At 46.9% G+C, this 13,855-nt stretch overlaps 1 protein-coding gene across 1 annotated transcript in view; it reads right to left on the bottom strand.

The window, feature by feature from the left end:
- The window catches only part of Lnx1 (ligand of numb-protein X 1), a 108,497-nt gene extending 99,997 nt beyond the window's left edge, over nt 1–8,500 (bottom strand). The window contains exon 1 of the mRNA XM_075943009.1: nt 8,393–8,500. The gene's annotated coding sequence lies outside the window, so the exon portion shown is untranslated. The remainder of the gene's footprint in view (nt 1–8,392) is intronic.
- Nucleotides 8,501–13,855: the final 5,355 nt, after the last annotated feature.

The following is a 13,855-nucleotide window of genomic DNA, read 5'->3' as shown; positions in this document are numbered from 1 at the left end:
CCTCTCTCTCTTTATCAATCTTACTTATGCCTTGAATTTCCAATACATTCAGTGAGCACCAAAGGTTCTGATAATGTGTGATCTTATTAATTAGTAATTATGTACTAAGATACATTTTTCCTTGACTTACAGACTTATATATAAGCAGGACAAATCTGATGCCTCAGTGACCTAAATACAGAGTCACATATGGGATAAAAAAAAATCTTCAAATGATGAACTAGGGTTGGAGGAGGAATCTGGGAAGGGACATGCACTTCACCTTAGGAGACTGAGGCAGGTACTGGCAGCCTGCTATGCTGCAAGGATTGTGGTTAGCTCTGCCTCTGCATGAATTCCTCAAGGTCTCAAAGAGGGAGCAAGAGGCTCGTTAAAGAAATCTGCAAATGGCATTCACCTGCACACTGTTTCAAATACGAGGAAGAACAGAAGGAAGCTATAGAGGGTCTCCACCAAGGTCAGAATCTGCCAGGAAATTACAGACCCAAATAAGAGACGGCCGAACACATCTGGAGTCAATAACGGGGAACACAGATCTTCAGAGAGTGGGAAAGACGAGGGAAGTGGTTGAGTGAAGGGAGTCCCCCGTGGTTAGCCAATTACAAATGAGGCCAGGGGGATGGCTTTTCACAGCCTTCCAGAAACGAGCTTTATCTCCCTTGACGGGAGACCTCATCACTCTTGCCCTGGATGTCACGGTGCACCTGCCATGTTTGGGTCTGTCTGTAAGTGCTCTGTCTCAGAAAAGGTGCCCTCCCACTCCTAGTCTAGAAACACCAACTCCTGCAAAGAACAGCCAATTAAAGCAGAGGCGTTCATATGAGCAAGGGCTCTATTGCTGAGAAACATCCCTGACTCCTGGAAAGAGCTGACATTAGGGAAGAATGGGAAAGAAACAGCCTGCAAGCTGGTGACCGACTCCTCAAAGTTGACCATGTCAGGAAGGGGCCTTAAAACAAACAAACAAACAAACAAACAGAAAAACCAGTTATCCAAGTTTTAGGAAGTGCATGGTGGGCTGGAGAGATGGCTCAGCCATTAAAGGCTAAGCTCACAACCAAAAATATAAAGAAGTACATGAGGAAATATATTTGAATTCTAAACATTTTCCAACTATTTCCATTCTACAGATGTATGCTGACTGCCTCCAGCCCATGATTGGGATTTGTCTTGAAGTCTGAGGGGACTCCCAGAGAAACTCCAATGCCATCTTCACGGATTTCAAGTTTAGTTAGGAGAATAGGGGTTAGATAGTGGTAGATAAATGGCAGAAAAGAAGTTGCACTGAAGCATTGCAGAAGGAACAAGAGAACCACAGAGGGAGGCCCAGGAAATGAACGGTTGCTAGGAAGGCTAACAAAAGGTGACTGGGGGCTAAGGGCTGTAGCTCAGATGACAGAGTGCTTATGGAACATACACAAGTCCTTGGGTCCCATCTTCAGCACCACACACTGGGCATCGGTGGTACATGCCTTAATCTCAGTCCTCAGGAAATGGGGAGAGAAGTTCAAGGTTACCCTCAGCTATACAGGGAGGTCAAAGCCATCTGAGTGACATGAGGCCCTGTCTTTAAAAAAAAATTAATGAGTAAAACCCATAACCCAAAGTGAATAGGATTTTGACAAATGAGAGGAAATTCCGAGAGGGGAGAGCCTGGCCAAACACATCCATCAAGGACAAGAATGTACACAGGGCTTGGTGACTCTGTGGTTTTAAAACATTTTTTAAATGTTTTTAGAAGTCACAGATTTTCTTTTTTGAGTCAAGGTCTCATTATATGTAGTCCAGCTGGCTTCACACTTACAGAGTGACCCAGGCTATCCTGACACCCAGGACCCTCCCTCAGCCTCCCAGGTGTTGAATGCTGGTGTGAACACGGACGAGAAATGACAAGATTTTGGGTTGGGCAAGGATCTTAGTGAGGAAGTGCTTCAACATACCCATGGGTGATGTGCCAGTTACTTTTCCAAATACTTCCAGTGATAGAGACCTGGGTAGTTTCCAAAGATCCAAGTTCTTTCTTGTTACTTTGGCCGTTGGCTCTTGCTCGGTCTTTCCGCGTTCAGCATATGTTACAGCACTCCTTCAAAACATGACACTTGTCCCCCAAATTTAAGACAACAATGGCCCTCCCTTGTCTTGTTTCTAGTCCTTCCAACTGTCTTCGTGCGTAGCATCTTCTAGGACAGTTTCTAACTTGTTAAGGTCCCGTCAAGCAATAGTACTTAGAAGCAGACATTGATCTGCTTATCCTGGGTAGGGGGATCAAGATTCAGTGGGATGATAATCTCCCGGAGTATGACCTGACCCGTCTTCTGTTGCAATCTATGCTGGCTTCTACTGCGTTCTTTCTGTAGCTATGTCGCAGTGTTGATGAAAGAATGCATTGGAACACAAACCCCTCCCCACCCTGCCTTGAACGTAGGAATAAAGGAGGGCAGTAGCAAATGCTGCCAACACTAACTCCTCCTTGCCTAAACTTCACCAGTGTGTCTACATCAGGGGTTCTCAACCTGTTGGTCACGACCCCTTCGGTGGTAGAACAACTCTTTCAGGGGGTCGCATATCAGATATTTACGTTATGATTCATAACAGTGGCAGAATTCTAGTTGTGAAGTAGCAATGAAATAATTTTATGGTTGGGGGGGGGTCACCACAACATGAGGAACTGTATTAAAGGGTCATAGCATTAGGAAGGTTGGAAACCACTGCTCTATACAAAGATCTCTCCAGAAATAGATGGAGATGGTGGAGAATATGAACATCAGCTGCCGAGTGAGTGCAGTGGCTAAAATGATACTCCTACCCACTACGAAGGCATGTCCGTGTTTATCCCCAGAACTTGGAAGCTGACATATTTGGGAAATTATTGCCTTTGAAGATGTCATGAAGTGTTGGACCTTTAGATGAGATCATATTGATTACCTGAGTAATCTATAAATCTAGTCCTTATAAGACAAGACTCTGAAGAGGAGGCAGCGTGAGGACTTAGCCACATGCCAAGTGACCTCTGGTCCCACAGAAGCTGGAAGAGGCAGAGGAAGGTTCTCTCTCACCTAGATCCTTCACAGACAGACTGTGGCCCTGCTGATGCCTTGATTTCAAACTTCTACACACTCCAGAATTGAAAGAATAGAGAGAGTTGTGTGAAGCCTCTGAGCTTACGGTTGTCAGCTATGCCAGGCCTACGACACTAACCCAGGAGAATGTGCGCTCCTAAAGGTGGATCCCACAGGAACGGGGTAAATATTCCCAGTGACCCACTCCAACCCTTCTCCACATGACCGAGTGACAGGGCAAACATTTTGAGACGGTGACCACTGAGATTCCTGTATACTTAGGGATAACAATCCTTCCCCAGTGTAAAAAATCTAATGATTTCTTTAGCTCACTAATAAGTTAAAATGCAGATGTCTTTAGAGGTGACTGTGAAACCACTTTACACGGGCCTCCAGGGGCCACAGACGGAATGGCTGAGTGCGTGCACCCCGTGGAAGATGTCATACAAGTATGACCACACTACTTAACGAGGAGCTTGAAAACACACGGTGACTCATGTGTTAATGGGAGGACGCATGAGCCTAAGCAGGCAGCGCTCTATTCAGAAGAGGCCACGTGACTAACAGACTTTAGTCACCAGCAAGTTATACAAATCATCTCAACAGATAGCAATGGCATATTTAAACCTCCCATCATGCAGATGCTGTTGCCATGCTGTGTGCCAGGAAGCTATTAAAGGGATTCCTAGAGAGCTTCCACTCCGCTGCTGGCTAAGTCTCATGTCCCTGTGACAAACGCACCAAACACAAGAAGCAAATCCGAGTCACTAGGAAACAATGGTGGTATTTAAGTGGACATGTTCCAAACTAAAATCCTTGATGTCAAAAAAAAAATGACAAGAAAACCTTCCTGGTTGCTTGGGATGGAACTTTGAAGAGTACTAGTCAACCCACAAACAGTGACAGGGAACAAGGTTCCCTGGGAAGGGAGGAGGGATTGATTCTTTGAGAGGGGTAGTAGAAGAAGCAAAGAGGGATAAGAAAAAAAACTATTCTAAAACCTGCATATCTCCAGTTTGGAAGTCATCTCACCCACCCTTTCTGAAGTGGGAACGCCTTTGCTCCTTTCTGTTTGACATAAAATTTTAACCTGCTGTTATTACTTTCAATAAGCAATTTTCTACAGGTTAGGGGAGATGCTGGTACTAGACATGTGTTTCTCTCATGCAATCTTTAAAACGATTGTCCACTGTGTATTTTCATGCTACATGTGAATATGTCTCAGCTGAAGAAACACAAACTTTGGCCACCTATCCATCCATCATCAATCATCTATCTGTCTGTCTACCCATCCACACACTCTATCTATTCATCATCCATCAATAAATCTATTTATCCATTATCCATCCACACATCTATTTGCTTTCCACCCATCCATCAACCCAACCATCAAGAGTTCCAGATGTTAAATATACCAAACAGTGATCACTTTCAGTGAGAATACACTCAGCATCCCACTAGGATACCTGTTGCGGTTTTGGAAACACCAGTTCATAGAACTGCTTTCTCCCCCTTGAAGTATGTGTCTGTGCTGGTAAGCCATAGACCACTGTGGTGAACAATATTCTTGTGCCATAGGACACAGAGTAAGGAGGGAATGACAGAGGTGGGAAGTTAGAGGAGACAGCCAACATTCTATGACCCTGATCTCAGCCCCCTGTAAGGCTCTGTATATAGCAACTTTTATGGTTTTTATATCAATCCTTATTCTTTGGAGACGGTACCTGGCTGGAATCTAATTCACCCAGGAAGAATGACTCCTTCAAAGAGTTTTGGAAAGCTCCTGATTGTTTGGAGATACTGTCAGAGGACAGTCAACTTACCACCCACATAAAAGTGAGTCTGGCATGCTGGCATATAAATATCAAGAATAGTTCCACGCTACCAGGAAGTCCAGAGATACCAAGGTCGGGAGGAGCCTGCTGAGAGCCTCCGTAGCTCCAAGCCAAGCAGATCTTCTTGACTCCACCTTAGGTGTGCAGGATTCTAATTGCAGGAGAGAAAATGCTGAGGGCTGCAGCCGTGGGTCCACGCTGCAGGAAGATGCTTGGCTCTTATCTTGTCCACCAGATTTCTACACCTGCTGGTCTGTAAAAGACCAGGAATCACCCTGGCAGCTACTCTACCCCAGAAGGCCAAGACAACAGCATGGTGTTGGTTTAACAGACTTTCTTCTAAGCCTATATAGGGGTTTTTCCAGGAAAATGTTCTGTCCAGTCGGTGGCTGTTTCCATTATTATGTTCAGACGGAAGCATGAGCTAAGACTTCCGACAGTAGTTCATGCAACACATGCGTCCTGGAATTCTACAGCACTTTAACTGAGCACCTAGCATGGGTCAGGGACTTCACACATGACCACTGCTACTGTTCACCACAGGCATCCTGGGTAGCTACAGACCCTATTTTCCAGGTGATCAGACTGAGGCAAAGATATTAGGTGCCTCCCGTAGGCTAGTGTTGTGTTGACAACCGGGTCTGTCTAGTCCCTACTACCATGCCTTCTTTTCAAGAAAATCACAGGGTACTAGTTAACTTGGTGCCAGGGCCATTCCCAACAGGCTCAATAAAACCTTCCCAGGGCATTTAAATAAAAAAGCCCACGGTAGAACTGGGCTTTGGGCCCAGACAGTCTGATGCCAAAGACCAGCTTCCTGTTGTAGAATGGCAGCACCACTTCCCCTAAATAAGATCATCATACCCCCATGAGGGTATGATGCCCACCCCTGCCCTCCATTACTCTGACCCGTGAGTTTAGGCTAAGAGCCTCTCGAACTTCTAGAGTTGGATGCAGGGGGCAAAGAAAGTGATGGGCAAAGAGCGTGAGGTTCTTTCTTAAAGTCCCCTTCAGCAAGTTGTAGTAGGTTCAAGGTTAGACTCCATAGTCCTCGGCTCACTGGACCCTTGCTCTTGAATGGCAGAAATGTATGCTATGCTTTAGGAAGAGGGTAAGGCCAGAAGCTCCCAGGGGAGTTGGGCACACATATACTCTGACACAATGATTCAAGGTCATAGAAGGGCACAGCATATTCTACTTAAGGAGGTGATCCTATTCAAAGAACTCCTGAGTCTCCCCTGCCCAGAATGGTACACGTTGCAAATTATCTGTCCCCTCTCACACTGGCCTGGCCAAGTGCTTATGGGGTTCCAGGTGGAGGACGCTTATCTACAAGATTAGAGGGGACCAAGTACCCCAGGTCACCCCTTAGGGTGGTGGTGATGGAGCAGACCAAGTTCCTTGCCGAGTCAGATTCCAGCAAATGACAATGAGATCTCTCCCAAGAGCCTACAAGGAACTTGCACTTTGTGGATGTCTCAGAGAGCCTTGAACTGGGGAAAGGAAGAAATAGTGACCACCCCAGAATTGGCTTTGCCAAGGGGGATGGTGGATACACACTGTTTGGCCCTGTGAATGACAGCTCATTCACTCTCTTCCCTCCGGACTGTTGTGTTTCTCCAAACTGTTAAGATGGGGTTAATTACTGACAATTAATTACAGTAATAAGAGCAGGATTCCCAACAATTGCAGCCACAGGAGAGCTACGGAGGCTCACACAAGTCCTGTAAGCTCCTGGGGAATTCCTCCAGCGGAGGCAGACGTGGCTTAGATTAGCCCGTGGCTCAGAATCAGGCGTGGCTTACTCCAAGTTCTGCCTCTGCTCAGAACCATATTCTAGCACATGGTGCTTATCTCTCATCCTCCTGAGGAAGACACGGAGGTCCAGAGAAATTCAGTAAGTTGTTCAAGGATGTACAATTTCCCATCACACCTTGTAAACACCTGGACCAATGGAGTTGTCACGGGGACTTCTTGGGGAACACACATGTAAATTATCCGACAAGCTGCCCCCATACTGGACGTTCTGACTCTGGTTCATGTCTTTTTTTTCCCCCTTGTATTAGGGGCAATAATATATACAGCATTATTTTTCTAAACAGTCAAACCATCATGAAATGATTTGATTAATCTTAAGTCCATAATTGTAAAAATAACCGATCAACCAGGTGAACCAGCAGGGGTGAAAACGTGTAGAGGTTTGAGACATCAAAGATGAATTTATACCTAGAAAATCCAGGAGGGCAATCTGTCCTCACGCGGCTCACAAACCTGAATCCACTGAGAACCTTTAAGGCGTAAGCAGCAGTCACTTTGCAAACACGTGAGCTTAGAGGACAACCACAGACACAAAGGTCAGAGAGAGAAGAAAACGTGAGCTCCCCACCAGCCAGAGGGAAGCTGGCAGCGAGAACAAGCCGATGCTTAGCAGTAAGAAGCTACTTGTTTCAGTTTCTACTCTTGGAGAATAGACATACTCTCTTAATTTCTAGAGAGCATATTTCCTCAGATTATTCCCTTACAAACACATCTGCTAACTTAACTCCCAGGAAAGCAACTAACAGAGGACTACAAAATGAAGGTCCCACTCAGTCTTCTCCTGGAGTTTCCTGGCTAATTCTGTAACAAGCGGGATCAGGAAGTGGTCCCTCTGCTCTAGTTAATAACAGTATCTGGTGGAGAGGGGCCCCTGGGGCTGTCCCGAGTCAGTTAGGTGATCTGAATTAAAAGTCAAAAATGGATCTTTGAGGTAAAACCACTTTAAAAGTTATGTCCTAGCAGAGCAACCACCTCTCCATACTCTATTAAAAGCAAGATGCTAACAACAAAAGAGTTTCAACAACTTAAAACCCAGACCTGGCGTTAACATTCTTGTGGCCTTGGAGGAGTAATCTTTACTTTAACCAAAGGTCAGTAGGCAGCCTATCTGGCCTGAAGGTAAACAGTTCTAATCCAGACGGCTGTTTTCCACAAGCAAAGGAAACTGAAGGCTTTTTTTTTAAACTTAAGAAAATAAAAACGTGCTTATAAATAGGGAACTAGAATTTACTGGCTTCAGGACTTGTAAGCGACACACACACACACACACAACTAGAAAAGTATTACAGAAGCATGGGTTTGGAATACAAGGGGGAAAAATACAGTCTGAATTTTGTGTCCCCAGCCCCCCCCCCCCAAAACAGGCTGAACTGGTCTTCACATTTGTACTAAGTTTCAAAAACGGCCTCACTTCTCTTTTCTCTGGGGTTTCAAAAAGAATCAGATAACTTCACCGACAAGCAGAGGCTAGATCAATAATCAGAAAATAAAAATGACTAAATTATCTGTCCAGGACAATGCTACAAGCCAGAGGTAGGTACACACAGACATCCTCTACTCTTGAGAGTGTTACTCTGACTGAGCCCGTTCAGGGAGGGTTTTTCATTCAAATTCCTTGTTCAGACCCCGTAAGGGTCAGCGGTCTAAGGGCCAAGAGAGGAGAATGGAGTTCCTTCTCACCTGTTCAGAGGTGTTTGGGGCTTTCAAAGCTGCAGCAGCCAGCCAGTTTTCATCCCTTGTGGTAAAAGCTTCTAGGGCCGCCTGAGCTGTGACCAGTCTCAACTTCGGTGTACAGGTGGCTGGAGGAAGGAGGAGGTCATTGGTTGGCTCAGAGCAGGAAATGTGTGACATCACGGAAGTCTGGCGAAGACCTGAGGGACTAAAACATCCCAGGAGGCCCCGCCCCCACCCGTCAATTACCTGAATACCTGGGAGCAGGTAGGTGGCGTCTCTCGGAGGACAAATGAATCAGTTAGAGCAATTTGCTGGATGGAATTTACTTTCCTTTCTGAGCGCATAGCACGTGCCCAGCCCCGTGTACAAATCTGAAGGCATATGCCGGATCGTTTCCCAGGCAGACCTCGTACGCCTGATTGTTTCCAGGGCCCTCCCAAGCCCACACAGCTGCCAACATCAGAATTAAAAGGGAAGTTTTTGTTTTTGTGGGTGCAAAAAGGGGGAAAGGTTGTGAAGATTTGCCGTATCTGGGATTTGTCCCCCAAATGCCTTTCTGAATCGCATCCTTTTGAGTGCCTAGTGTTTTCCTGTTGCACTATCATAACAAACTGAAGGTGACATTACAAGTGTGCTTCTTAAAAAAAAATCTAAACCTGATGCCCGTCGCTGTCCTTTTCCGTCCCCCCTCACCGCCCCCAGCACTGTCATCGCATGTTCTAGGCGTTGGTAAAACTTCAGTCATTCCCTCCTCAGTCTGCTTGTCACATGGTGGTTATAGTTCACCACCGTAGGCCTGCAATTAGGAGCGCTTTAAATGATTCAGGTTAAAATGATAGTGCCTTACTAAGGGGATGTTGTCCGCTGGGAGAGCCGCGGAGGAGGAGTCAGGTTTATTTTGGTCCCAAGCTTGGTGTGTGACCCTGGACAAGTCATGGCTGCTTCAGCCTTTCCAGCAGGAAAGAGAAGCTAATGGTACGACTCAGCTGGCACCTGAGTGGCAACTATGAGGAATCCTGCCTGCCGGTTAAGGCCTGTGGCATCTGTGCCCAGCGCGGTGAACAACCCCCATCAGCCTGCTGAATTGCTGTGTGTGCCTGTGGCTCGCGGCCAGCCTCCCTCCCCTAGGTATTCACTCTCCGGAATGTGCTACCTGGGAACACTGGGGAGTTCTCTCTCCTGGGCTGGTCCAGGCACACTTTTGTCCCGTCAATAAAACACCCGCTGAAAAATCCTTCCCACTTCTGATCATAACCGTGGGCTTCCCCTGTTCTAATACCACACTGCTTAGCGGGGCTGGGCTGGGCTGGGCTGGGGGGTGGGGTGGGGGTGGGGGACAAGGTTGGAGGAAGAAAAAGAAAGCGCACACCCCATCCCCCCCCCCCCCCCCAGTGTCCGCATTGGTAGTTCCTCCGTCACTTAGTACCCTGGAAAGCAAAGGGGAGGAGAAGGAAGACAAAATCTAGATCAGGAGGCAACTTGAAAAGACTGGTTCACCCCAGACAGGCCTCTCCCACCTGGGACCCAAGTAACTTTTCAGCAGGGTGGAAAGCTTTAAAAAAACAAACAAAAACAAAAACAAAAAAAAAACCCCACAAAGCAACCCTTTACGACTTTATCCAATAGAAGCTAAGTGGAGTGTGGCTCCCCTGTACAAGTTAAAGCAAAACAATAGAAACGGGGAATAGAGGAAGACAGCCGAACCTTTCACCTGCAGATTTTTTCCCCTAGAGGAACGGGGAGGGGGGAGTGGGGGCGGAGGGAGGAGTATCATCCCACCCAAGACAAAGACTTCTCTTTCCTGGAGACAGGGTGTCCCCGGGGACGTGAGGAGACAGGACTAGCTGGGTGGAATCAGACGGAAGGCCACGCCCCTCGCTGAGTCCCGCCCTCTGTGTGCTGTCAGTCAGGCCTCACCTTGCCCAAGGGGACTGGCTCCGAGTTGGTGAGGCAGTTAGAGTTCTTGGCACTGGGCCCCTGGGTCGAGGTGAAATATATTTGCATAAAATGTGCAATAAAACTTACACACCTAGAACTTCGCTGAAGGCCTCTAGACTGTGGGAATTTTTCTTGCTGTAGTCACAGACACACAGCCCCCCCACCCCCACCCCACAAATATATGGCCTGGTGAAAGAAAGAAGAAAGGAGAGAGGGGACATAGGAAAAGTGAATAAACTGGGCAGTGGTGGCGCACGCCTTTAATTCCAGCATTCAAGAGGCAGGTGGATCTCTGTGAGTTCAAGACCAGCCTGCTCTACAGAGTGATTTTTTTTTTCAGGACAGCTGAGGGTACACATAGAGACTCAGTCTCAAAAAACAAAAAGACAAAAGAAAGAAAGAAAAGAAAGAAAAAAAAAGAAGAAAAATTAAACTGGGGGTGGCGCTAAGGCCCAGGTGCTGGCTTAAGAAGAGAAACTCCTGGCTCTTTCATACGGTCAGCCAAGCCAAATGAGGGGCTTTTTCTCCGTGGCTGCATGTAGCACATCCTTTAAAGGCTGAAAGCAAACTCAGTAGAAATGCCATTGTCCCATCCAGGCTGCTGTAGTGTTTGAGCCAAGCCTTAGGGTCTAAGGGACCAGAGAAAAAGGGGAACAGATACCACCGAAGCAAACACTGAATGAGTGAGCACTTGCCAGAGCTACCTACCATCCCAAACACTCAAATTAGCTCCCAGTGCTGTTTACACAGAACAGGTCCGGGAGCCAGAGATCAGAGAATCAGGGAACTTAGTTCATGCAGCAAGGGACAAAATCAGAGCCCTTTGTAACCAGGGCCTTTTCTACGCCATGAAAAGGAATTAGAAAGATTCTTCATTGTATGTTCACTGGGTGAGGTCCTAAACGTCAGCTCAGTTATCTCTCTTTCCCTCTCCCTCCCCGTCTTCCTCTAGACAGGGTCTCCAGCCCAGGCTGATCTCAAATTCCATATATACATGAGGAGGCATTGACCTTGGACCCTTCTGCCTCCATCTCCTGAGTGCTGGGGCTGTGGGTGTGACCCTCTACACTTGGCTTTATGTAGTGCTGGGGTTTGAACCCAGAGCTTCCTGAATGTGGAACAAGCATTATACAACTGAGGTATATCCCCAGGCCTGCCCACACCCACACATTCTGAGACAGGACCTCACGTAGCCCTGGCTGACACCCTCCTGCCTTCACTTCGAAAGTGCTGGGATTTCCAGCCATGCGCCACCACGCCAGGCTGACCTCAGCTTCTTCCCTATGCATTATTCTGAAGGAAGAGACTGGAGAAGCAAGAGCGTGGACTAAGAGCTTCAGCTGCAACTTAACAACCTCGCGGAGACACAAAGCATACAAGTGTAAGATGGATATTCTTATGTGTGTATATAGAGATGGATATATACATTTATGAAAGGCACCAGGAAACCATACTGCTGGGGGTGCTCTTGATCTTTTGGAGACCTATCAAGTCAAACCCAAGAATGAAGGAGAGCTTGAAGGGCCCCTTGAGAATGACAAACGATTCCCCATGGTATCTTCCATGGTCATGTCCAGCAACAATCTCTTTGAAAACCTAATAAGATCCACGCAGAGTTGAATGAAATGAGCTAATGTCCAAGTAAGCTGCACATTGCACTGCTGCCAAGGTGAGTGGTTTAGAGTCACCAAATAGACACACACTGCTTCTCCCCCTTCCCAGCCCTTCTCACTGGCTTTGCTGAAAGGCTAAAGTGCGCTGGAACTCGAAGGCTGTCCTGGATCATATAGGCTGTCAGACTGTACCAGGATTTTTCTTAAGGACCACCAACTAGCTCCCAAATCATGATGCAGAGACTTCTTATTAGTTTTGAATGCTTGGTCTAGCTTAGCTTTTTTCTGGCTAGATCTTTTAACTTAAATTAACCTGGTTATATACCTTTTGCCTCGGGGCTTATTACCTTTCTTTCTTCTGTGTATCTGACTTTCACTGCTTCTCGAGTCTAGCTGCCTTGTTCTCCCTCCTCCTCCTCCTCTCATTCCTCCTTTTCTATTATCTTTCTTTCTTTTCTTTTTTTTGAGCCTAGAATTCTTCTGTTTATTCTCTCTACCCGAGATCCCCACCTATCTTTTCTTTTGTCTAGCTACTGGCTGTTCAGCTTTTTATTTGACTAGTCCGGTGCCGTAGACAAGTGAGGTGAAACAGATGCAACTTATCTACGAAATCAAACAAATGCAGCATAAACAAAAGTAACGCACCTCTACACAGTTAAAGCAATAGTCCGCAGCATAAACAAAAGCAACACACCTCTACACAGTTAAAGCAATAGTCTGCAGCATAAACAAAAGCAACGCACCTCTACACAGTTAAAGCAATAGTCTGCAGGATAAACAAATGTGGCGCATCTTTGCCTAGTTAACATTCCATAACAACAAACTGCCACCATGTTCAAGAGTTCGCTGAGGCTCAGATGGGCTTCTTGACTGTGGCGTTCCCTCATTGGAGGAGGGACGTGGGAAAACCCAGCCGCTCCTCCTAGCCAGTTGTATGCAGTTCTGCCAGAATTGCATGTGACATCAGGGAGGAACTAGAAGTCCATAGGCTGGGAAGGTCTAGGGAGAGAGACCCCCATCTGTCGGTCCATTGGGAAGTCCTCATTCATGCTGCACACCTTCTAGTGTAACAGAGTCAAGTTTGATGAACTCACAAGTTTGGTGGACTCATTTTGCCGTTGGGACCTCAGGAGGAGGGGCAGGCTTTGTTTACAAATCCCTAAGGGAAGAAACTATAACAATGGCTTGGAATATATCAACCCTACCTCCAGGTACACTGGCAGTTGATGTTAACCCTCTTGCCTCAAGAACAAATCATTTCTAGCAAACAAGAGGAAGAGCTGGCTGGTGTTGCTGCCTCTATTGGGAAAAGCTTCATGTCAAAAGGCACACGAATTGGACCTGGAAGGAGAGATGGTGGCAAGGACAGCTCACGGGGCTGGAAGCAGGACACGGGCCATGTGTGGTGAGAACATGTGTGGAAGGACAGGGGTACAAAGAGATGGTCACTGAGGACCCACCGGATGGATGCGATGAGGCCAGATCAGGAAGGAAGGCTGGCTGGCGGGTAGAAGGCGGCTCTTCAAGAATGGCCGTGGGCTCAAGTGTTGGGCTACTACTTTATGGCTTCCTTCTCTCTGGGAGCTGACCTCTTCTGCTGTGACCAGATCCTGGAAGGTTTATTTTCCGCAAAGGCAGGTGGGAAGCATTAGGAAGCTCACAGAACTTGAGGCTGGGCCTATGCTTGTTCTTTGGCCAGCTCACGGGGGCTTTGTGATTCAGTTGAACTCTTATCTGTCTTGACAGCAATGTATACGGGGGGGGGGGGTCTGTTCTCCAAACACTTTACTTCTTGATCCCCACAATGAAGGTTGGCGTCCTCAAGGCTTCCTCATGGCAATGAACCTAGGGCTAAAGCATTCCTTCTGATTTAGAGGAATTATTCTGTCCCTGTTTGCACCCTTATTCCCCCCTCCAG

The sequence above is a fragment of the Microtus pennsylvanicus genome, chromosome 12 (assembly GCF_037038515.1).
Source record: "Microtus pennsylvanicus isolate mMicPen1 chromosome 12, mMicPen1.hap1, whole genome shotgun sequence".
NCBI classification, from domain to species: domain Eukaryota; kingdom Metazoa; phylum Chordata; class Mammalia; order Rodentia; family Cricetidae; genus Microtus; species Microtus pennsylvanicus.
Note: the sequence above shows the minus strand (reverse complement) of the source record. Positions and strands in the feature narration are given on the sequence as shown.